Source organism: Pinus tabuliformis, chromosome 6 (genome assembly GCF_031772625.1).
Source record: "Pinus tabuliformis cultivar Carrire ecotype Pingquan chromosome 6, CPIR1, whole genome shotgun sequence".
Taxonomy (NCBI): domain Eukaryota; kingdom Viridiplantae; phylum Streptophyta; class Pinopsida; order Pinales; family Pinaceae; genus Pinus; species Pinus tabuliformis.
Window position 1 is genome coordinate 470,368,671 of NC_142292.1, and position 27,553 is coordinate 470,396,223.

Genomic DNA, 27,553 nt, shown 5'->3' on the forward strand with positions numbered 1-27,553 from the left:
ATATGAAAACCAGTCATGGTCAACCATGGTCATATTGTGACAAAGATTGTCTCATGGTCTAATGTCACATTATGACAATGATGGTCAACCATGGTCCAACATCGCATTGTCACAAATATTGTCTCAATATGAAAATTAACCATGGTCCAATGTTGCATTGTGACAAATATTGTCTCAATATGAAAATCAACCATGGTAAACCATTGTCAACTGTGTTTATTTTAGGTTTTATAGTATTTATCTTAGGGTTTATATACGTATGGTTTCTAATATTAATCTTGTGGGTTTTTGTATTAATCCCTTGGGTTTATAATATTAATTTGTTTGGTCTATTAATATAAGGGTTCATATTCCTAAGGTGTAACATTATTCATTGGGTTTATAATATCAATATGTTGGGTTTATTAATGTAAGAGTTCATATTCCTAGGGTCTAATATTATTCATAAGGTTTAAAATATTAATCCTTGGATTTAATATAAATCCCTTGGCTTTACAATCATGGTCAACCATGGTCCTACATCACATTGTGACAAATATTTTCTAAATAAGAAAATCAAACATGGACCAACATCGCATTGTGACAAAGATTGTATCGATGTGAAAATCAATCATGCTCAACAATGGTCAACCATGGTCCAACATCACATTTCGACAAAGGTTTTCTCAGTATGAAAATGAACTATGGTCAACCATGCTTATTTTAGGGTTTATAATAATTATCTTAGGATTTGTATACATTGTGTTTACAATATTAATCCCTTAGGTTTAACATTATTCCCTTTGGTTTATAATACCTTGGGTTTTAGAATTAATCCCTTGGCTTTATTAATCTAAGGGTTCATATTCCTAGGGTATAATATTATTCATAAGGTTTATAATATTAATGTTAGAATTTAATATAAATCCTTAAGGTTAATAATGATGGTCAACCATGGTTAACCACGGTCCGATGTCACATTGTGACAAAGATTGTCTGAATATGAAAATCAATCGTGATCAACCATGGTCCAACGTCACATTTTGACAAAGATTATCTTGACATGAAAATCAAATATGGTTATCCATGGTCAACCATGGTCCAATGTCGCATTATGACAAAGAGTGTGTAGGGTTTGTAATTAATACAACTTGAGTGGGCCTAATGGTTAAGAGCATGTGTTTCCTCCTAAGAGGTCATAGGTTCAAAGCCGGAGGGGGTTGAGTATGTACGCCTTCGTAGACTTAGTAGTCAAATCATTGGGCAGAGGTGGGCCCCTTGTCCCACAAACAAGGGGGTCTCATACACCAATTTGGTGTCTAGCTTGGTCGTGACCTTAAAATTGGATAATAATAATAATAATAATAATCCCTTGGGTTTATAACCATGGTCAACCATGGTCCTATATCACATTATGACAAATATTTTCTAAATATGAAAATCAACCATGAACCAACATCGCATAGCGACAAAGATTGTTTCAATGTGAAAATCAATCATTTAATAAATAAATGATTAATTAACAATAATTAATTAATTAATAGATATATTGGTCTTAGTAAATGTTAATCATCATCACCATTGTTACTATTGTTATTATAATATATTATATTATATTATAATAATATAATATAATATAATGATAAAATTTATTGATTAATATAATTAATTAATATAAATTATATAAATTTATATAAAAAATATAGATAAATTATTATAAATTGATATTAATATTAATATTTATTTTTGTAATTATTATTATTATTATATTTATAAATTTATTAATAATTTCATTAATATTAAATTTATATCATTAATATTTATAATGTTTTTCAACTATATTTAATTAAAATGTTTACATGTATATCAACTACATATATTAATATTAACGCGTTAATATTATTTAAATATTAAAAACATACATTTTCTTAAAATCATTTTACCATAAATTTTCTATAAACCTATATGTGAGTAGACACATAATAAAATATTGAAACCATAAAAAGAAAGCACAAAATTCTTCAGATTTCAAAAGGCACCGACTAATATCACTATATAAAAAAAGCTATTAAATTATTTCCATGAGGAACTAACACCATTGTCAACATGGACAAAATGGGATACTTCAGAGAGAGAAGAGGTGTTCCCATATTCACACCACGCTGCGAGATGATGTATGAGGATGATTTATAAATATTCATAAATGCAACGATAGGAAATGGAAGCCACTCTGGATAAAGAACGAATGATAGGGTAGATTCCATAGAGCAAGGGCGGTGAATAATGGTGATAAGTATCAACTTTATTCCAAAAGTAAATTATTCGGACAAGCCATAATGAAAGCAACATAAACTGAATAATCTAATCTAGATGGATTAAGATAATTTGCCATGTATTGGATTTACGGAAAAAGTGTAGAACCTTCTCTGGTATGAATGATATGCAAATGTAATACATTCAATGCACATCATTATGAGTGAACAATTAAAAAGCAATATATTATTCATGCTGGTATATTTTTTTCCATGAACAACTTGCTTAAACCCGGTCTATTTTCAATAATAATCGATTTTACAATCCTTTACCTTCACATCGTTTTCTGCGTCTCACTTTAAGAATTCTCTAGTTTCAAGTGCCTGCCATTCAGCCAAAATCTCACCCGCGGTCCAACCAAATCTTAGAAAGCTTGATGGCTGATCAGACAGAGGCTGATTTCAGCGCAGCAGAATCATACAAAAGGAAACCATTCATACCCTGCACAAAGTCCGTCCCCACATCAATAAATTTATTTAGCTATTGAGAGAGCCTGCTATGGAATTATCGGTGGGCCTATACTGCAACATTGCTGGCGGCTCTGCAACTTTATGTAGGGTTTTTCAATGCTCTTCAGAAAAGTCGAAACAAAGCAGTAAATTACCAACTCCACCCAATATACTTTGAAAAAGTTACACAGTGTCTTCTAATCTAGAAACTATACACCCAAATACCGTGACAAAGCTATTTACTGTCAAATAGGCAAGATAAGATAAATACACAGCGCAATCACTGCGTCGTAAGACACACAGTACAATCAATAATGTTATTGTGAAGACGACTGGAACCAATACCAATACACTTGCTGCAAAATTCGACTCAAAGTCTACTGGTTCTGTTCATAGACATTGATAGTACAAAAAGTATCGCTGACTAAATTTTCTGACGCGTTCTTTGTCTGCTGGAACGAAAAACAGAGACAAAAAGTTGATGTTACATGGCATTTGTTCTTTTTCTGTGGTTTTAATGCACTTTACAAGAAGTGAAACCATACTTCTGCAAATGGACCCTCCTTACGATTTGGTGAATCCAAGAAAATAATAATTTAAGACCAGCAAAGCTTGACCCGTTGTTTTTTAAAGGCTTGTTATTAGAAATGGAGTTTCTACCCTATGCGGTGTTGTCAGCTATTTTTGGCAATTAAGGAGGAGACAAGTTAGGTTTCTTATAATATTTCTTTCGTTTGTTTTTATCTTTTTATTATTTAATGTATTTTATATGGAACATTTTTTAAGTAGGAAATTTTATCATAATTTAGTTGTCCAATTAGCTCTAGTAAAGTCATCCCTTCGAATGCAAAGTTAGGTTTCTTATAATATTTCTTTTGTTTGTTTTTATCTTTTTATTATTTAATGTTTGTTTTTATCTTTTTATTATTTAATGTATTTTATATGGAACATTTTTTAAGTAAGAAATTTTATCATAATTTAGTTGTTTAATTAGCTCTGAGTAAAGTCATCTCTTCGAATGCAAGTTGATTTGATGAAAATTAGGTTATTTGAAATAATTTGTTAGTGGTTCATAAGGGGGCAAGTTTTCACTCCTACAAGATGTCTTTAGGTATTGATGGTTAACTTGTTTCCTTACCTAAGAAAATGAGCTCTTAACCAAATATAAGCAAGTTTTAGATCTTAGATAACACATAATACAATTTTTTTATTAAATCATGTAATATTTAAGATTAGTTTTAAAGTAAAAATTTAAGACTCATAAGGCTTCATATGTATAAAGTGGTTAAGTTTAAATTATGAGCATTTTTTTGGAGAGGCTAATTATATTGTTTTGAGGTGTTTAATTAGAGATGGAATTTTTACCATAAAGTCTTTTCAACTTCTTCTTAGTAATTAAGAATATGTCTCCCCACCATGTGATGGTAGGTCGACATAATATATGTCCCATAATATCCACACAATCTTATTCTCACTTTCAATACTCTCATAGGAGTGTCCATTTTGGAATATAGCTTCAACAAATTTATTTTTTTAAATAAATAATATTAGGTAGACGTGTGAGATTTAGTAAAGAGAGCACATTCTTAGTGTCAGATACCTAGTTTCATCAATGACTTATAGAGGTTACAAGGTATCAAAAATTTTCTTTTTCTTTTTACAAGTTTGATAATTAGCTCTAAGACCACTTTGTGACATACCCCTATTAAATTGATCCAATCCACACTTGAAAAAGCTTGATTTTCATCTCTCATACATTTTTTCAAACAGTTTACATGTAAACATTTTTTCAAATACTTTGCATACAACCAATTAAATAGTATTTTTCTTGTAGACATTTTTTCAAAAAATTTTGTATGAAATCAAATAAGAAACATTTCTCTGATTCCACATATAACAAAAATATTCCTCTCAATCATGTGAATTTTGATTTCTTCCTTTATGGAATTTTATCAAATAGTTTGTATGCAAATTGTAATAAAGAAAATTTAACACATTTCTTCAAATGCTTTGCATGCAAATAGACATATATTAGTTACAACAATACTATCATACAACAAGATTATCCCTATCTACAAAATAACATTTTCATTGGGGCATTTCATCAAACAGTTTGTATGTAATGAATTATTAATTCGTTTGGGCATTTATTTAAACACTTTACATGCAAACTAATATAAAAAATTCCTAATGCCATATCTCCTACATTAGAGTAGTCTGTTGTAACGTCTACAACCACCCTCCAAAATTTTGCCTTCACTTTGTTTTGGAGCCTCCCTCCTCAGCATCTTAGCAACACATCTTGCACTGCTCAGGTACTTGTGTTTTATTTGAAGTTATCTTTCACTTGATAGCTTGTGTTAGCTAACTTGTCTTGTTCTCTGACCACAAGCTGACCTTGTCACCTGGTTTGAATCTGGTTCTTGAGTTGTCTTGGAAAACTAAGCAATCCGGGAGGGAAACCTGTCTTGCTCTCAAGAATTGTGCAGAGTAGCCCGGAAGTTAGCAGTGCTCTCCATAAATGCACAGAGCAGTTTGTCAGCACTGCTCTCTAGAAATGCACAGAGCAGTTTGTCAACACTGCTCTCCAGAAATGCATAGAGTAGTTTGTCAGCAATACTCTCTCGAAATGCACAGAGCAGTCCCACTGTATTTCTTAGGAAAATTGCATAGAGCATCCAGGCAGTAGGCTTCAGCTCAAGAAATGAATTGACCCAGCGGAAGCTTGTCTTCAGCTGGGAAATTACGCAGAGGCAGCCAAAGCCACTCAGCCCAGGAATTGGGCAAAGCATTCCTCAGTTTTTGATCCAAGTTTAAACAAGAACACAACAAATTATAGACATAACCATAAACACAATGATCCAGTGGAAATAGTAATTCATTTCATTAATGTAAAATACTAAAATATGCTTACAAACAGAAGTGGAAATAAACTAGCTCGGGTAATGGTAGCTTATCTTTGAGAAGAGATGTGGCGGCTACATGCCTTTGAACTCACATTACAATGAGGCTCAAGAGCATTTTTATTATTGAACAATAAAAACAGGACCTAAACAGCCAAAACCCTAACCTGAGGAGATGTAACACCAAGCATTTATGGGACCCATTGGGGTTAGTTGGACAACCAACTTCCTGGGGTCGTGAAATGGTCATATTATTTCCATTTGACGCGCATGATACCCCATTGGAAAGATATCTCCAAGGATTATGACAGAAAAGACAAGTTTCTATCTATATCACTAGCAGTAGATTTCCAAAAAACGTCGTTTAGGGCCTCGAAACGGCTCCGGAAGTTTAGGACCCGAAAACTGCTAAAAATAGTAAACTGTGCTACAATTAAGGAAAATGAAAAACTGAAAGAAACAATGGTGGGGGTCCAAGTGGAATTGGTGGGTGGCCACCAATATCCACCTGGATCATTCCTCCCCCCTTAGGAAGCAATGGTCCCCATTGCATTGAGTTCCTCCATGACATGAGGAAACTTCTGTTGAACTTGGTCCTTGGTGAGCCACTTGCCTTGGTGAAGGTGTTGGTCTGCTTTGACAGCTCGATACAGTTGGATATTCTGCTGGAAAGTGTGCTTGATTTGCATGTCCATGATCCGATTAGTTGCATCTTGTTCCATGCAAACTGGATTTAACTCTGTTGGTGTGTGATGTTCTGTAATGTTGGATGTGTCTAGTAATGGTGGAAAGTATGGCCAAAGGTGCTCCACATTGAATAATGGGTGCAGGCCAAGGAATGGGGGAATGCTGAGCTGAAATGCATTGTCTCCCACAACCTTGGTAATGGTGTAAGGACCATATCGGAGTGGTATGAGTTTCCGATAGGCTCCAGTAAGGTGTTCCTTTTGCAAATGCAACCAGACTTTGTCACCCACCTAAAACTTGTGTGGCACCTGATGTTGTCCATGTCGCTACTTGTACTTGGCATTTGATTTCTCCAGAATGTCATGGACCTGCTGGCAGATATGTTGGATGTGCTAAATGAAGTTGTTTTCCTATCGGTTTTAGACTGGGCATGAGCTGAATCTTCCTAAGTAATTGCAAATGGCATGACCACATCAATGGGACATAATGGATAGAATCCCAAGCCCACCTGAAAATGGTTGTGGCTAGTCGAGTTGTGGAGAGCCCGGTTATAGCTATGCTGAAAATAGGGAAGGCTCTCATCCCATGTACATGGATGCTTTTAGTTGTACAAGCACAAAATATGTACGATCATCCTGTTGACGACCTCTATTTGGACATTAGTTTGGGGATGGAAAGTTATGGACTTAGTGATTTTGGTGTCTAGCATCGACCAGAGATTCAACCAAAATGTACTGAGGAAACAGTTGTCCCGATCTGAGATGATAGACTATGGGATCCCAAAGTGTACCCACACTTGTTCAAAGAAGAGTTTAGCAATGGCTTCCGCTGTGATATTCTTCTTGCAGGCCGCCATAATGGCCATCTTCAAGAATCTACCGATGACTACAAAAGCACAGTCATTTCCATGCTCAGTAGAAGGAAGGCTCAACATGTAATCCATGGAGATGGATTCCCAAGGTCGACTAGGGGTGGGCAATAAAGTATAGAGGCATTGCTTCTTGATGGTCGGTTTGGCAATAGCACAAGAAGTGCAGGATCTGATGTAATTCTTGACATCCTTTCAAAGATTCGGCCAACAGAAATACTTCTACAGTACGGCCACTATTTTCTTGACTTCGAAATGCCCAACATCCCGACTGTAGTGTGCTTCCCAAATCATCTTGGAACGCTCACTTGAAGGAACACAAAGATGACCCAGATGGCATAACAGGTCACCCTGGAGGTGAAAATCTAGAACATGCTAACCCTCTAAGAGCGTCTGTTATGTGTGGCCAAATTCTGGGTCGCTTTTGTAGAGAAGTGGCCAATCAGAAGTCTTGTGCCCACAAGAGTTGAGCACAGTGGTTAACGCCATGATCGGTGGTCAGGTGAGGCAATCTGCAACATTATTGGTGTTGCCATTCTTATACTTGATATTCAAATGGAATTGTTATAGGTATGTGGACCACTTCTGATGGTGATCATTCTGCAGCTTCCCTTGCGTCTGTATGAAATGCAGGGGATGGTGGTCTGTGTGGACGAATATTTCCTTCCCCAAAATGTAATTCTTCCATTATCGGCAGGCCTGCACAATGGAATACATCTCTTTGTGATAAGTGGTATACTTTCAGTCTGTGTCTGAAAGTGTCTCACTATGATATGCCACTGGATGCCCATGTTGAGTAAGGACTTCCCTAATAGCATAGTTAGAGGCATCTGTCTCGATCTCAAATTGTTGTTGCAAGTCTGGTAATGCGTGCCGAGCAGAGGCAATAAGTCAAATCTGTGAATGCCTTCTATTGAGATTCAGACCAAAAGAATTTTTATTTTGCTCCTCCCTTGGTGACTTGACTCAAGGGCGAAGTCATATGAGAGAATCCCAACACAAACCTGTGGTAGAAATTGGCAAGACCCAGAAAGTTATGGAGTGTTGTCAGAGTGGTTGGAGATGGCCAATCCCGAATGACTTGGATCTTGGCTGGATCCACATGCACCCCCCGTTCATCAATAATGTATCCCAGATACTGAACTTGGGTCATGCCAAACGTGAATTTCTCCAAATTGGCACATATCTTGTGTGTTCGCAGTGTTTGCAGAACCTTTCAGATGTGGTGGAGGTGCTCTTCCCAACTTTGGCTGAATATCTGGATGTCATCCAAGTACACCACTACAAATGAGTTAGTGAATGGCTGCAATAGGTCATCCATCAACCTCATGAAGGTTGTAGGAGCATTCATCAACCCGAAAGGCATAACCAACAATTCAAAATGGCCATCCTTGGCTTTGAAGGCAGTCTTCCACACATCAGAGGGTTCGATTGGTACCTGGTGATATCCTGACTTTAAGCTGATCTTGCTGAAATATTTTCGCCCCTTTAGTTGGTCCAAAAGGTCATAAATCCGTGGGATCGGGTGCCTATTCCAGACAGTGATCTTGTTTATCACCTGATAGTTGTAGGTTTTAACCCCATACAGAAATTACCTGCATATGAATTCTAAAACACAGAAAATAAACAATGCGAGAGTAGAACACATAAAACACATATACACAGAGATTTTCCCCTGGATCCCAAAACCGGGACTACCAGCTTGATTTTTCATTATGTTCCTTTCAATGTTACAATACATATTTATACATGCCAAAGCATCCAATACCATGGACCGGAAAACCATCGCGTCCAAAACCATGGACCCAAAACCGTCGCGTCCAAAAGCATGTGCGAAAATCATGCACAAAACCATAGGTTGGTCTGCCAACCTAACATAGGGTCCAAAACACAAATTTTTCGGGCCGCTGCCCCAGACCCCATAAAGTGGGGTTACGAGTACACCTCAAACCCCTTGTTAACTACACGGAAAGAATATAACACAACCCAACAATAGTCAATACAGAGTCTCCAAGTCCCATCCTTCTTTTGTACCAACACGATCGAGCTCCCACAGGGCGATGAGCTCAGTCGAATGTGACCTTTCTGCATCAGCTCCTGAATATGCCTCTTGATTTCTTCGTTCGATAGAACGAAGTGCCGATAGATTGGTGCATTGGGTAGTGGCGCACTTGGGGTCAAATCGATGGAGTGCTTGACCTGATAGTGCAGAGGCACCCCTGCGGGGGAGGTGAAGATGTCCTCATACTCCTCCATGACCTTGTCCAGTTGTTTTTATTATGCAGAGGGGCCCTGTCTAGAGGTCGTGGCCACTATATTCTTCTTTTCCTGAGGGTGTATCATGAGGAAAACAAATTTCCCAGTTTTGGAAATGAGCTTACTACATTGTTTTGTAGTAACCAAAGAGATGGCGATATGCAGTTCTACCTCCGGTATCCTGTACAACTTATTTCCCAAAGTAACAATAACAACACGAGGCCTTGACTCATACACAACATGTCGCTTCCACAAGTATGGTTGGCCTAACAATACATCACAAACATCAAGGGGAGCAACGTCACATAATACTTCATCATGAAGGGCTTGATGTTGTATGGAAGGTGACACTACTAGATCATGCGAAGATCTCGTCCTCGGTGAAGCCACCCGATGGTATATGGTTGGGGATGTGTTGTGGTCGGTAAGCCTAGACGCCTCATGACCTCTACCGAAATGAGGTTCTTTTGGCTCCCGCTATCAACAATGAATTGTAGTGGGGAACCCTTTACCCACATCTAGTAGTGGAAGAGGCACTCCTGCTCCTTTGGATCTTCAGGTTCCTCCTTCTGGATCTTCATGGTGGCAATAGTGGCATTGGACTCTGCATCGATAATCTGCTTCCCTTTGTCATTCCCCTTTTCTAGTTCTGACTCGAAGTCGAAACATGCATTTGATTCTGAAGCCTTGAGCTCGATCACTAGTGACTACTTGGCCTGACACTCACTCGTGTTATGAGTGGAGCTCTTATGGAACTCACACCACTTTCTCGTGATCTGCCAAGATTAAACAGTTTGGCTAGATCTTTATTCTCTAACTATAAACATGAAATTTAAAGCATGAACTAGTCAAGATTAAACTATTTGACTATCATGGGCTGTGGCATTTATGACAATATGTACGAAACCATTATTTTGCATAATAAAGTAAAACGTAGTGGCACATGGACTTGCACACTTTCAGAGTTTACTTCTTTTTTCTTTTCTCTCTAACCTAACATTTTATTTTTTCCTTCATTTTTAGGGCATCTATTCTAACATTTTCTTTGATATGGACATATTTATCTAAATATTTCCTAACATTTTATTTAGTATTCTTTTTGTCCATATCCTAGCTTAACATTTTTTGAAAAATATTTTCATTTTTTTGACTAATTGATTCTAACTTATCAAAACCAAAAAATGCTACAACAACACCAATGTGTATATTTTCAACAATCCATGTTTTAACTGAGATGTCATTCGCGATGGTCATAGATATATTCCTCAAATTCCTTTCGGGTTTAGATTGAAATATTGAAATGGGTGGTTCTGTATTATTTACTATCTCAGGTGAAAACATATTCGAAAAATAGTTCTTGATTTTGTCAAGGCTAGGAAGAAAAGATGAATGATGATGGTGATTGTTCCATGGCATTTCATCTGAAGTCATAACTTCCATGATACTCTCATAAGTTGGAAACATATAATTGAAAGGATCAGGGAATGAAAGATGTTCTAACCAAGGAAAAGGAGAAAATCTTCATTGTCCGTACTCACTCGATCAATATTGGTAGATGGTGGGTCGAAAAGGGATTGTATTGCCTGGTAGGCCAACTCAAAAGAGGTCAAAGGCATCTCACTACCATAGGAGGATAACTCATATTCTAAAGGTACTATCCATGGATCAGGTGATTGCATAGTGTTTGATGTCATGTTTACCTCGGAAATATTAGAAGAAAAATTCGTTGGAGGCATCATAAAGGTTCCCATCAATGACGAGTCTTTGAGTAAACCAACACCAATATCTTGATAAGGAGAATTTGTTTTTCCGACAAAAGGTATGCTACCTGTAGAGTTAGGGTCTAATGTGTAGTAAGATAACTGGTCTACTTTAACAAATTTTCCTTTATGAGGAAATTGTATCATTCGAAACAACGATGATACCACTACTCACATAGCATAGGTCCAACTTCGACCAAGAAAAAGGTTGTAATCAAGCTGAGCATCCACTACTTCAACTTCAACTGCGACCGTTTTTCCCACTAGATCCATGTGCAGATCATTCGGGATCCCATATGGACAAAACCTATTCCATCAAAGGATTTCAGAGTGGTATGTGATTTATAAATAGTTGGAGAACCTAAAGCTTTCCAACAAGAAATTGACATAATGCACGTAGAATCTCCTTCATCAACAACTGTACGAAATACCCATCTATTTTTAATAAAAACTGGAATCTGAATTTCCAAATGATGAGGGCGTTTTGGGATATGACTCCCAGGATAAAAAAAAATAATTAAGTTAGAATCATGTGGATCAATAGCTCTTATAGATGATAATAAAAGCTTTCACTGCATCGGGCATGTTTGCAGCACTTCCAGAGCTGACATTGTGGAAGGAGACATAGACATGTCCTAAAAATGGTATAATTTTGTGCAGCTCTAGCGTGCGGGTTGAAAGGTGATTTCCAAAGCACACCTTTCAAAGGCAGTCGAATCATCATATTAGGATTTATCTTCTCAATTTGTAATGGTTCAGAAAGAGAATGAGGAATTGAATTGGAGGGTTGGCTAGATGAAATAGCTTCAATTCCATTTTTGATAGGATTCTTAGACCTGTAATATTTGGACCTTGTAGTTACCAAAAATTATTGCAAAGACATCATCAGGATATCTTGCGATGTGGAAGAGGAATACCTGTTATGAGAAACCATTTTTTTTTCTTGAGAAGGAAATGGATCCTTTAAAACAGTGTGAGTTGGAGAACCTTTAATGAATTTCAAAACCTTTGTCGAATGTGGCATTCCTTCATATAATGATCCTCATTGCAAATAAGGCAAGGATAGTGAGGTTTTCATTTTTCGTCAGTAGGATTAGCTCTCATAGGTTTCTCTTTTGGAGAAGTGTTTTGTTCTGATTTACCTTTTCCATTTTTCTGATTTTCGGTTGATTTTGTCTTGCCAGTAGATGATTCTACAATGTTGATCTCAGAAATAATTTATGGAGGAAGGCTTTTAGTTGGCGTATCTTCTATGGCCAAAGTCTGAGTATTTTTAGAATATTTCTTTTTTACTTTAGACTGTTGGATAACAAAACCTATAATACCATCAACGACATTAGATAGTGATCCGATAGGAGATGTAATAACGAGTTCACCCATAGGGCGAGGTAAACTTTGGATTTTTTTCGTACAAAGTGCCAGATTGAGTGTAGACTAAGTCTAAGTACTCGGCACCAGAAATTACTTTCTCTTCCATGACGACACCTCCCTTGGCAACATCTTCCATGATAACAAGAAGAAGTGATTTTGTAAATCATTCAGCTAAAATTTGATCTAGAATGAAAACTTTGACTAAGCAACGTCTATGTCTCCATTCATGGTTGTGATCAGAGATGTGAGTCGACTTCAATTGTTTCAGAGAAGTCAATAATTTAGTACCAGTATCATACTAGATTGGTAACTGAAAATGGGTTAAAATGTCGTTTCCAAAGAGTTGAAGTTATGGAAAGAGGAACGAGGCAGATCAATGTACCATTTAGCTACCAAACTGGTTAAATTTCATTGGAAAAGGTGTAGACGAATGAATCATTGATCAAATAATTCGATGCACACCATAGATGATATGTCATCACATGATTGGATGGATCCTCTCATGATTTACATTCGAATATAGGTATGTCTCTTGGTAACTTGGTAGGAATCGCTGACCAAAAAGGATAATAGCAAGTAGGATCATTCGTTAACTAGCATAAATCTCGTTCATCTAGCATTGTAATAACTGGTAACTATCGGCTAGGATCTTGTGGTGAATTTTGATAACCTTGCAGGCTAAGACCAACTCTTGGAGGTAGATATCTAGGATATCTTGGAATAGCCTAAGCAGTTGGAATTGTAATTCCACTAGGGTAACTAGGGTGAACCATATCGGGTTGAGGTTGAATAGGGAATTGACAAGTATGACTGGGGCATGGTTGACTATGGAAAGGTTGGGCTTGACCCATTTGACCGAAGCAATATTGACCTAAATAGGTTGCACTTGCAAAGGTTGATCTTGAACAAATTTACTTTGAACAGGTGTGTTTTGGAAAGTTTGGCCTTGGAAAGGCGGACCTTGAAAATCTTGCCCTTGAAAAGGTGGAACCTCATTATCTTGACCTTGAAAAGGCAGGATTTGAAATTCTTGACCTTGAAAAGGTGTTTGTATTGTTTCAGAAATAGGTTGCTCGATAAGAATTTGTGGTTTAGACTGGACGGTAGGAACAGTTTGATAAGCAAAATCCTATGGGATTTCCGACTAGTCTGACGAATTGATATTTGAAGGGTTACTAGAATGGTCGTTTATGATACTCTTGGAATAGGTGTTTGAGGAGAAATTGGGACCAGCTATTAAGTAGTTGTTTGAACAGGGGTTTGTGGCGAACTCTAAATAGGTCATTGAATTGGTTGTTGAACATGTGTTTGAGGAATTCCTTGAATGGATTGTTGGACAATTGTTTGAGGAATTCCTTGAATAGGTTGCTGGAGAGGTACAACAAAACCTGGAACAAGAATCTGAGGTATAGCTTGTCCAGTAGCCTGAACAGAGTTATAAAGGGGCACTTGTGGAGCACCTAGAAAATATTGTTGATTATAGGCAGGATTCCAAATTGTGTTCATCCAAGGATAAGGAGTACCAAGTAAAGGTTGATTTAGAGAAGGTTGACCTAAACCGGGATGAGGTGTCTGACCATAGGTTTCGATAAAAGGTTGACCCCCAACAATACGTTGTCCTCCAGGTTAAGGATAAGGTGGATTCCACCCACGCTAGTAATAAATGCCAGTTGGGGTTACTTGAGGATTAGTTGAACTACTAGACACCATGTGAATATGTTGATCTGATGTCGTAAATGCTTCAGGCATGGAATTCATCCTTTAATCAGTAGATGTAGATAAACCAGATGAGCAAGTGGAAGGTTGTGGAGAAGAAGTGACTCCTGAAAAAGTCCTAGTAAGTAACTATTATCCAGGAAGAACTAATGGACCACTGTACAATAGTGATTTCGGGGAGCTGGTAAAGAGAGATGAATCAAAAGGTTCACTCCCAATAAGAATTTCTAACATAGTTACATGTGGTGAAAAGAAATGGATGCATGACGATGACAAATTCTAACCTAAATAAAACTCAAATTTGTAGAATAGCAAGGGTTAGGTCAAAAAGGATAGAAAGGAACTCTAGGGTCAAAAGTTTCAGTACTGTTAAATGGAGAATGAGGTGTATTTGTTTCTTCGGTAACTTCTTCAATAATAATTAACCAAAGAGGTAATTTATTTATTACTATCATCTTCCTTCGAGGTGAAGGTGGCTCAGGAGTAGGAGCTAAAACAAGCAAAGGTGATTCAGGTTGAGAAAGCTTAGATTTAGGATGTTCTACATTTGGTTTGGTAAGTTCACTATCTGAAACTTTTCTAATTTCAATTTCCATATGAACTACTTCAATAAACTATGGACTAGAGTGAACTAAACTTGATTCTACTTCCTGTCTTGGATTCAATTCGGTTTCTACTCTCTCAGACTGTAAAATTGTTGATGTTTCAAGTTGATCTGAGGCTCTTGATCTTATTGGCTTTGAACTTTCTATTTTTATCTTTCTAACTAACTTGGTGTGTATTCAGGTGGTTGACCTCACATTCTCTGTGATTGTCTTTGTGATTCAGCCAAGATTAAAATTTATCACAAAATTTAAACAAAATTCACAATCCAATCCTAAGGTTTCTAAAAACTAAAAAACTGAAACTAACACATGCTAAAAAATCTAAGGATTCGAACCATGTAAACAAACCTATCACAATGAAATCACTAGTTGGTCAAGAAATCCAACCTCGCAAAAACTAAAGTGAAAAGTGGCTTTACATATGAGTGATTGGAACCAGTTACACTAACAAACTGCTTAATGAAACGATTTGGTGCAAGTAACTTCACTTATTCCCTCTCCAGCGAAGAATACCCTCCGAAAAGTCCAAGTGAGTCTAGTCAATGTTTGTTCCAAGTACAACATGACCTTCCCTCTACTGTCATCTTGGGTAATAGCCCTAGGATTATAGTCACTAAGGTTTCCAACTACAATAATTCTACCTGGGGGGATAGTCATATATCAAACGTACACGCAAGCGCATAGTAACAAATCTCAATCCCCTTGAAATCTCTTCAACATGGTTAATTGGAGGTTTACTTTCAAGTGACCCCAAGTACCTTTTGACACTGTTGTAATATGTGTAAATCAATCTACCATAGCCAATGAAGTGGGTACGATCACTTCACCAAGTCTGATATGATCTCATGCTTGACTCCTTTGTAAGGGGAGCTTCTCAGAGAAAAATTGAAATAACTGGATTTATCTCCCTATCACAAGATTCTAGTGTTTGTTTGTAGCTTTGGAAAGTTTACTCACTTTCCTATTCCAAATCCCTACACTTAATCTATTGTAGGTGGCGAAGAACCTTAAAAATAAAATTTTCTAAATTGATATTAATTTGTGTTGTTTTTAATTGTTGTAGTTACGTAAGGCTAATGGATGTGAAACTTGATGAAATTATGACTTGACGCAATCCTAATGCAATCTAAAATGACAATATGACCTTTTTGTTTCGATGAAAATAAATCTAATGTAGGGAAAGAGTTTTTAACTTTTTCAACTAAAATATAAATACAAACTCAAAATCCCATTATAACCTTTTCTCTAAAATGCAACTAATACATTTCAAATCACCCAAATATTGAAAACAATTTCTAATCTTTAATTTGCCCAATAATACAATAAACACGAAATCTCTCTCTTCATACAAGCATTCAAAAATTCGAACAATGCAACAAGAAACCAATAATAACTAAAAATGAAAATTTGCCTAATAAAATGCTACAACTTTTCTTGCAATCACTAATTTAGTTCATGGGACTTCCAACAAATAGAAAAAACATGATTTTTCATTCCAAAAATAGTATATGAAGTTTTTTTCACAAACTAAACCTAAACTTGTAAATATTTCACTTTGAAATTCAAAATAAACTTTTGCAAAAGAGTAATATGAACCTAAAACTTGATTTAATTGACAGAAGAAAGATAGACAGACAATTCGACGGGACTAACAAATCTTTCTCTTGATAGGTCAACCATTCATAAGGCAAGACTCAAACCTAATTTGCAAAACAAGGCTAAACACAAGCAAAAGCCCCAAAAAACATTCAATCGGACTGACAAATACTCACAGGAGTTTCTAAAAGGTGCAAATCAACAAGAAAAAACAAAAATCTAGGATTTGAAGAGGAAACAAGTGAGTTTTTCAAAAGTTCTAGGCATATGCGCAGTTTTTGGAGTAAACCAGTGTGCATGTGCTCTGTTGATAACGGTTAAGTGTGCATATCTATGCACTGTGCCTAAGGTAAAAGTGCACACAATGAGGAAAGCCAAGAAAAAATAAAAATAAAATCAGATTCAACTCAAAATCCATATTTTTAAACTTTCTAGACACTCAAGTTAGGTTTATGCAGGAGGTTGAAAATATCAAACAAGGACAAAGATAGAGATAGAAACAATCCATAGCAGAGTCGCCAATTTGCATTCGTTATGTGGACAAATCCCTCTTGCAGACAAGAATGATCTCCCTACACTTCTAAGAATACCTAGTAACAAACACACAATAATTGATACCTTTCTCTAAGTTCTGATCATTTGAAAGAAAATAGAATGAAAGATACCTCTTACCGGTTTAGCGAATTGATTGATGAAGTCCCTAAAATCTTTCTATCACTCATCTTTTGATGCTCCAAATCTCTTGTCGTCACTCTCAACAAATTTTCTACAATTTTTTGAAAGAGATATGCAAAGATAGAGACAAACAAGAGATCAAAGCATACAACATATAATCAAAGAAAAAAATGAATTAATTAATCAATTAAACATGTGAGCTGACTAATTATGCAACCAAAACTAATGTAGTTGATCAAGGAATCCTACAGGCTAAATCAATGGATATATAACTGAGAAAAAACAATTGCTTATATTCATAAAACTAGAGAGAAAATTGTTAGAACCATGCCTTGATGTAGCAAGATCTTTCTGCAATATCCAACCCTCTCCCTTGCAAGACAAGCCTTCCAACCTAATCCCAACAACATAAACCTACTTCCAACCATCCTCCCTTAAACCTCATACCTTTAATGGATTTATAGGCCAAGGATGAGAAGTTATGGATCCAACCTTCAAGGGATGAGATCCACTATTAGTTTTATAAAGGTACCATAAAATAAGGGGAGTTACTCCATAATGAGAGGGATAAACAATGAATAGGCACTCATTCGAAGTTTATTGGTTGGGATAGATGCTACCAATAAAGCTTCTAGAGTTTACTTTTTATTTTTACGTACTTCAAGTCATGTACCTAGGTCACAGTGGAAGACAATGCGTACTTTTGTGTAGATAATAATGGTCTTCCCTATGAATGTGTAAGAATCAACTAGGTAACTGAGAAAATAGCCAAAATCATGGTTTTATACCATAGCATCTATAAATTCCACTTTCTTTGGGATAATTTAGTTTCAAACTCTGCAGGGTAATGATTCAGAACACTTGTGTAGATAACGATTGACCCAAACTGATGATCATTTTACTATGTGAGAAAATGATGTGTAACACGGGGTCACACCATAAATAAGAAAGCAATTGCATAATCTAAAATGAAGAAGTGAATGAAAAAATGTATTGACAAAGAAAATTAAATATTCAGATGCCCTACTTACTTCAAACCATTTGCAAGAAATAAAATATCAATGGAAATAAATACTAAAATTCTCACTTACATAACTAGATTAACCATAGAAACACAATGGGTTCAGGGGGGCCTTCCTGTCCATGTGCTGTAAGTGTAAGCTCAAAATCACGCAATGGACACCAAATCTTACAACAACTTCATTATCCTTTATTTATTCAGCCAAAACAGAGTATAATATACAACAACCACTAAATTTTGTAGTTGTGCTTCTCTTCCCTTACGTAACTCTATCTCCAGTACTGAGTGATTGCAATATATATTATGATTTTACAATTTGAGATCCTGAACTCAAGGATCTGATCTTAGATATATGTAAATGATACAAAAATACATCTCAAATGATTTTTCTGGAATTTGGTTATGACAAATTTGTCTTGGGCAATCTCGTGACCTATGCATAGCTTGATTGAGATCCACACTTTATAATTGCAGCTCCACACAAATTGAAAAAGAAATAAAATAAATATTCAACCCACATCCTCTGCGTGGCTGATATGAAATATCTGAAACCGTCAAACCCAAAATTCTGGTACTTAACTTGAATTATTTAAAACCGAGAATTCTAGTACTTAATTATGTACAGTAATAATTCCATGACCATAACTTCGTGATGATGAATTTGGCAAAAATTTTCCCGGTTACCTAAATTAGGGTACTTTGAACAAAACCCACGTCTTGGAATCCTGATATGCTTCTTAATTTGATAAAAAATTGATATTATTAAGTAAATGAATTTAGCCATTTGAAACTTAGTCCTGTAGCAACTAGCTTAATTGGCTTATAAAGAATTTTTCCCTGCAATAAATGAACTTAGAAAAACCATTATTAAAAAATCATGGCAAAGTCATCTCTAATCATTGAAAAGTCAAGAAAACTAATGATAATCAACCACAAAGTGTAAGATGTGTATTTACTGCAAATTGTGGGATTATAGTATGAAATGAGTTAAAAGTATGGGAATATAGGTTATGATTAGTGGTAGTGTATGGTGGAAAAATGGGCATATTCGAGGCCCAACATACCCCCATGGCTATGGATTTTCATGTCCTCATGCAAACAAATCCCTTGCTCATTGACAAATTTTTGACATTGTTTTTGTAGATGTTGGTTCTTATGGGACAATATTGCTTGAATATTTGGAGGTGCTAGTTCTTGTGGAGAAACACTCTTCACATTTAACATGTCATACTAATTTATAGAGTAGTACAAATTGAGGACAAGAAATGGATGGATGCGGAAGAGATGATGGATAAAATGAGGTAGTGATGGAGATGGTAAGTATGTGAATACGTGCTTGCATACTTTGTCATTGCAAGGCCAATGCTTATAGGTGGTTTCCTTTATCATTTTATGGCAGTAATGACTTCGTCCTCCAAATAGAATGCTTGTTATCATGGGAGGAGGAGACAATATAGAGACTGCCTTTATTAATATACCATAAGGATTTTCTTGTACATGGTCTTGTAATTAGAGTATATGTGTACTAAATGGAAGGAAAACAAAAGGATTTATGAAATATAAAATGCATGGAATTAGAAGTGGTTAATCATTAAGTTTATTAAACCTTCTAATTAATTAGAGAATCTTAAGCCAATATTTACCTCAAGTTTTACCTTTGTTGTTGATGTGCTTGGTGCTGCAGGATGAAGTGGAGGATGGATTGGCTGGTGTTGATTTGACTGTTGATCTGATTCATTGAAGAAGGTTGAAGGATGAACTGAAGGTCCCCTTCTCTCCCATGCCTAAGGATTTGTATGTCCCAAAACAATTGAGGAAAGGTGACTACTGTTGCAAATGAATGGCCAGGCTTCTATGTGCCAGCATTTATATATATACTACTGCAAATGAAAATGGAAATGCTGATACAAAGATCCACACTGCTGCAAATGTGTGTTGAGATCACAAAACCATATAGTCTTAAATTGCTACACACCCATCTTTAATCTTGCATATGTGAATAAATGGCATCGATATCGAACATAAGCAAGAATCATTAGATTACTGATCATTGAGGAGGTTGTTAACCAATGTGAGATATATCACCCTTGATTTCAATGGGAATCAAGGCACTAGGTACATTATACTAGCCATTAATGGATTTGTCAAAGTCTAATGGAATGTAGAATTCATCAACAAAGAAAAATTGATGTATTTCCTTAGCAGATGACAAGGATACTTGGCATTAAGGCTTGTAGGCTCCCAAGTACCTTACCTAACTCTAACATTGATCCCATATAATGTGTTAATGTCGATGGGACAATACTTGTTGGTAGGTGGGCCTTAATGGATCCCACATCGACCAACTCGAGTATAAACACAATGACTTGTAAGATACATGATTTGAAGAACTCATACAAACTTTATTGGGACTTGTCCTGCCAGCTACATGGTTTTCAAGAAATGTCCTTGTCCATTTGTGGCAGACAAGTTGGTTTTCAAAAAGGACTTATTTTTCTCCTTACTATTTTCATTTATTTATTTATTACAATACTAACTTTCCTACTCTACTGGAGAAAAGATGTCCTCCTTCAAGTGAAAGATTACTTCTAATGAATCCATGTGCGGATCAGGTACAAAGATATATTCATTCCCATATTTAACATATAAACTTTAGAATGTACATGAACATGAAAAATCACCAGTTTTGAAAGATGTGATACAATGAGTATTTGAAGATGAGAGTGGTAATTTGATTGGATTGTGATCTGGAACCAATGCTCAATGTAATCCTGGTGATATTGGCCCATTTATTCATTTGGACCACTCTGAATTTCCTCCTTGGCCATGCTAGGAAAACTTGGATAATTGATCTTCGAAATGTGTACAAGGCTTGCTAATGGGCATGGTGAAATTTCCTCGATCTTAGGTTCCCCCATCGGATTTGGTACATGATTTATCGATATCCTTGGTAGATAAGCAATAGGAATCAAGGGAGACTTCCAAAGCCTTTTCTGGCTATGGAGAGATAGATAATTTCTTGAATGTGGTCAAGATAAATTCTTCCTTAGAGGTAGATATCCCAGCTACTGCTAGGATTTGAGAAAGTACTTCAAGGGAAATTCTTCAAGCTCTCTGTCATTCTTTAATTTCTCTGTTGGTTGATGATCTCTGTCTCATAACATGGATCAGTACATAGGGGTTCTTACAACACCCCAAAAATGTTTTATCTTTAAATAGCTTGGAATTTTAATCTAAATGAATTAAAACTACTAATTGCAATAAAAGCTACCAAACTTGAAGTCCTTGCTTACTTGGACTCCTTTGTCACCAAGTTATCCTTTCACATGAGTTAGTCCATTTCTATGTATATGAAAAAGAATCTTGAAAATCAATTAGAGACAACTAGACTTTGGAGAAACCCCACCATAGTGGATGCATGGCTCTTCACTCACGTCTTAGTGTCTTTCTCTGCCCTCTAGTTTCCTTGCAACTAAGATCATGAAAAAACACTTGTGAAAGAAAATATGCTCTATTCGCTTTAGCACCTCCCTAGCAACGACACCAAAAATGTTTGAAAAATTATATTTTCTCTAATTCTAACATTTAATTATCAATCTGGGGTTCGTAGGCTTTGAGGCACAAGCATAGGTAATGCAGGATTAGAGCATATAGCCTAAACTAGCATCTTAGAAATTTTCGAATGTGGTACTGAATGAAGTGCAAAATATCTATTCCTAAATAAATATATTGCTTAGTACACAAGTAGGTAAATATCCTCTGTTTCCAGTTTGATTTAGTTAATAATTAACAAGAATAAATCTAATTAAACCTTTCTACGAAATCAAGAAAATAACCAATTATATATCAAATAATTATTGCACTATGATTCAAGCAAATATTCACATAGGGAATCAAACAAAGGCGCTGTAAATGGCATACAATTCATGAAGAATTAACACACGGCTTATACTAAAAATGATACTTTGTCTCTAATCGATTCTGGATATTCAAACAGAGCATACGCTACAGGAGTCTCATGCCACTGATATATATAACCATAAGCAATGAAACGCTTCCAATCAAGATAAGAGATTCAATTCAGAACATAAGCTTCAGAAATTTACTTTAAATCAAACTTCCTTTTCCAGTATTCACGAATTTGGAAGAGTAATCATAAAGTTACAGATTATTTTCATAACAATGTTCCATGGCTTGCGAAGACTCAACAGCAATACACTTGTTATCTTTAACCCAAATCTATGAAAACAATAAGGAAACTTAAGTATAGAAATTATGAAATTCACTAACGAAAGAAAATGATAATTCAATCAACTGTTATAATTAATTCTAAAATCAAATTCAACTAAACTACTTTTCTCAATCTTCCTTCACAAAAATATTCTCGGGGGCACACCATAAAATAAAAAGCAATTGTAGAATTTGAAATGAAGACGTGAATGCATAAATAAATTGAGAAAGAAAATTAAATCTTGAGATGCCCTACTTACTTCAAACCATTTGCAAGAAAGAAAATATCAAAGGAAATAAATAATAAAATGCACACTTACATAACTATATTAACCCTGCAAACACGATAGGTTTAGGGGGGCTTTCTTGTCCATGTGTTGTAGGTCTAAGTTCAAACTCATGAAATGGACACCAAAGCTTACAACAACTTCATTATCCTTTATGTATTCATGCAAAACAAAGTATAATATACAACAACCACTAAATTTTGTAGTTGTGTTTCTCTTTTGCTACGCATCTCTATCATGAGTACTCAGTGATTGCAATATATATTATGCTTTTATAATTTGAGATATTGAACTCAAGGATCTCATCTTAGTTATATGCCAACGGTATTACAAAAAATACATCTCAAATGATTTTTCTGGAATTTGGTTACAACAAATTTGTCATGGGAAATCTCGTGACCTATGCATAACTTGATTAAGATTTGGGCTTTATAATTGCAGCTCCACATAGCTTGAAAAAAAATAAAACAAATATTCAACCCACATCCTCTGCGTCGCTGATATGAAATATCTGAAACTATCATACCCATATTTCGTGTACTTAATTTTGTACTGTAATACTCCCTTGACCATAACTTATTCGTGATGGTGAATTTTGAGAAACAATTTCTGGGTTACCTGAATGTGGGTACTTTGAACAACAACCATGTCTCAAAATCCATATATTCTTCTTCATTTGATGACAAATTGATATTTTTAACTATAGGAATTTAGCCATTCAATACTTAGTCCTATAACAACTAGCTTAATTGGCTTATGGAGAATTTCGGCGATGGGTCCCTGCAATAGATGAACTTGGCAAAACTGTCATTAGAAAATCATGGGAAAGTCATATATAATCATTGAAAAGTCAAGAAAACTAATGATAATCAACCACAAAGTATAAGATGTGTATTAGCGGTAAACTGTGGGATTACGATATGAAATAAGTTAAATGTATAGGAATATAGGTTATTATTAGTGTTTTTATATGGTGGAAAAATGGGCATATTTGAGGCCCAACAGTGACAAAGGTTTTCTCATTATGAAAATCAACCATGGTCGACCACATTTATTTTAGGGTTTATAATATTTATCTTAAGGTTTATATACCTTGGTTTTGTAATATTAATCCCTTGGGTTTTTAGTATTAATCCCTTAGTTTTATTATTCCCTATGATTTACAATAACAATACCTTGGGTTCATTAATCTAAGGGTTCATATTCCTAGGGTATAATATTATTCATAGGGTTTATAATATTAATCCTAGGGTTTAATATAAACTCCTTGGGTTTGTAATCATAGTCAATCATAATAGAATGTCACACTGTGACAAATATTGTTTCAATATAAACATCAACCATGGTCAATCATGATCAACCATGGTCCAACGTCACATTGTGACAAAGATTGTCTCAATATGAAAATCAACCATGGTAAACCATAGTCAAACATGTTTAATCATTGTCAACCATGGCTTATCATGGTCCAACATCACATTGTGACAAAGATTGTCTAAATATGAATATTAACCATGGTCAATAATGGTACGACGTTATATTGTGACAACGATTGTCTCATGGTCTAATGTCACATTATGACAACCATGGTCCAACATCGCATTGTGACAAATATTATCTCAATATGAAAATTAACCATGGTCCAACGTTACATTGTGACAAATATTGTCTCAATATGAAAATCAACCATGGTAAACCATTGTCCACTGTGTTTATTTTAGGTTTTATAGTATTTATCTTAGGGTTTATATATGTATGGTTTCTAATATTAATCTTGTGGGTTTTTAGTATTAATCACTTGGGTTTATAATATTAATTTGTTGAGTCTATTAATATAAGGGTTCATATTCCTAGGGTGTAATATTTTTCATTGGGTTTATAATATCAATATGCTGGGTTTATTAATGTAAGGGTTTTAATATTATTCATCAGGTTTAAAATATTAATCCTTGGATTTAATATAAATCCCTTGGGTTTACAATCATGGTCAACCATGGTCCTACATCACATTGTGGCAAATATTTTCTCAATATGAAAATCAAACATGGACCAACATCGCATTGTGATAAAGATTGTATCGATGTGAAAATCAATCATGCTCAACAATGGTCAACCATGGTCCAACATCACATTTCGACAAAGGTTTTCTCAATATGAAAATGAACCATGGTCAACCATGCTTATTTTAGGGTTTATAATAATTATCTTAGGGTTTGTATACCTTGTGTTTACAATATTAATCCCTTGGGTTTAACATTATTCCCTTTGGTTTATAATACCTTGGGTTTTAGAATTAATCCCTTGGATTTATTGATCTAAGGGTTCATATTCCTAGGGTATAATACTATTCATAAGGTTTATAATATTAATGTTAGATTTTAATATAAATCCTTAGGGTTTATAATGATGGTCAACCATGATTAACCATGGTCAAATGTCACATTGTGACAAATATTGTCTGAATATGAAAATCAATCGTGATCAACCATGGTCCAACGTCACATTTTGCAAAGATTATCTTGATATGAAAATCAACCATGGTCATCCATGGTCAACCATGATCTAATGTCGCATTATGACAAAGATTATGTAGGGTTTGTAATTAATACAACTTGAGTGGGCCTAATGGTTAAGAGCGTATGTTTCCTCCTAAGAGATCACAGGTTCAAAATTAGAGGGGCTAGAGTATGTATGCCTTCATAGACTTAGCAGTCAAATCACTAGGCAGAGGTGGGCCCCTTTTCCCACAAAAAAGGGGGTCTCATACACCGATTTGGTGTCTGGCTTGGAAGTGACCTTAAAATTAGATGATAATAATAATAATAATAATAATCTCTTGGGTTTATAACCATCGTCAAACATGGTCCTATGTCACATTGTGACAAATATTTTCTTAATATGAAAATCAACCATGGACCAACATCGCATAACGACAAAGATTGTCTCAATGTGAAAATCAATCATTAATAAATAAATAAATGGTAATAAATAAACAATTCGTTAACAATAATTAATTAATTAATCGATATATCAGTCTTAGTGAACATTAATCATCCTCGTCATCATTACTATTGTTATTATAATATATTATAATATATTATATTATAATAATATAATGATAAAATTTATTGATTAATATAATTAATTAATGTAAATTATATAAATTTATATAATAAATATAGATAAATTATTATAAATTAATATTGATATTAATATTAATAGTTATTTTTGTAATATTATTATTATTTTATTATTATATATTTATCAATTTATTAATAATTTGATTAACATTAAATTTATATCATTAATATTTCTGGTGTTTTCCAACTATATTTAGTAATATAATTGTGTTAGATTATATTAAAATGTTTACGTGTATATCAACTACATGTATTAATATTAATATAGATGTGTTAATATTATTTCAATATTAAAAACATACATTTTCTTATAATCATTTTACCACAAATTTTCTATAAACCTATATGTGAGTAGACACATAATAAAATATTGAAACTATAAAAAGAAAGCACAAAATTCTTTGGATTTCAAAAGGCACCGACTAAGATCACTATATAGAAACAACTATTAAATTATTTCCATGAGGAACTAACACCATTGTCAACATCGACAAAATGGGACACTCTAGAGAGAGAAGAGGCGTTCCCATATTCACAACACGCAGCGAGATGATGTATGAGGATGATTTATAAGTATTCATAAATGCAACGATAGGAAATGGAAGCCACTCTCGTTAAAGAATGAATGATACGGTAGATTCCATAGAGCAAGGGCGGTGAATAATGGTGATAAGTATCACAAAAGTAAATTAATTGGAAAGTCATAAATGAAAGTAATATAAACTGAGTTCATAGAGGTTTGGTCTTGTGGCTAGCGGATGAGTGGATGACCTGTTAAGTCGTCTGTGTCACTGTGCAGGTCACGAGTTCGAGTATCATCTTAGTCGAGGGCCATTCTTGCAATATGGGCAGTTCTTCCTAGAGGTTATGTTGAAGCCCTGAAAATCAGGTCGACAACAAGGGGGATACCCACCCGGTCCGGACCTTGGTTGGTAGCTCCTTATCCGTTTGGTATAGCAGGTCTGACTGGGGATAATGGGACCAGTTTCCCAATCTAAGGGGTGTGTGTGTGTGTGTAGAGTTGGATGATGCTGATCTAGGAGTATTTAAAGCTACTTTAATTCAGACTTCTAAACTAACTCTATGCTATTGTAATCTAATGAGAAACAACACATCTAATCTACGCTAACCCGGGGTGTATTTCTTCTATTATGTGATCTAAAGAGACTTCGAACAATAACTGGTAATAAAGATCATTCAACTATCATAAGAATAGACATCAATTAAGATAAACCATTCTGCATAAAAAGTTAAGCAAAACAGTTGTGAACAGCATATCGCATAATAAGTTATTCATATATCAAACACAAATAAATGACTCCATCGTACAGAAGTGCCAAATGGTAACCCACACATTCATGCATTAACATATAAACAACTGAAAACTGAATATCACTTTAAGAATATAAGCAGAAATTGGTCAAGAGATAAAAGTACTATTTATGACTGGTTCCACTCATAAGCTTCAAGCAATAACGATTTATCTCTACTTGTTCTAACATCTACTAAGAGCACAAAAGTGCAACATCAGTAGCAGACATTAAATGCAAACATTGATAAATCTCGATCCATCCATTCATCAAAAACCCCCTCCGAGGGTGCAAAAGTGCATGTTCTGAGGACAAGTTTTTTGACAAATTTCCGGACCCTTCTCCAAATGCCTGAGAAGGGTTTAAATACTGCTAACTAATTAATCT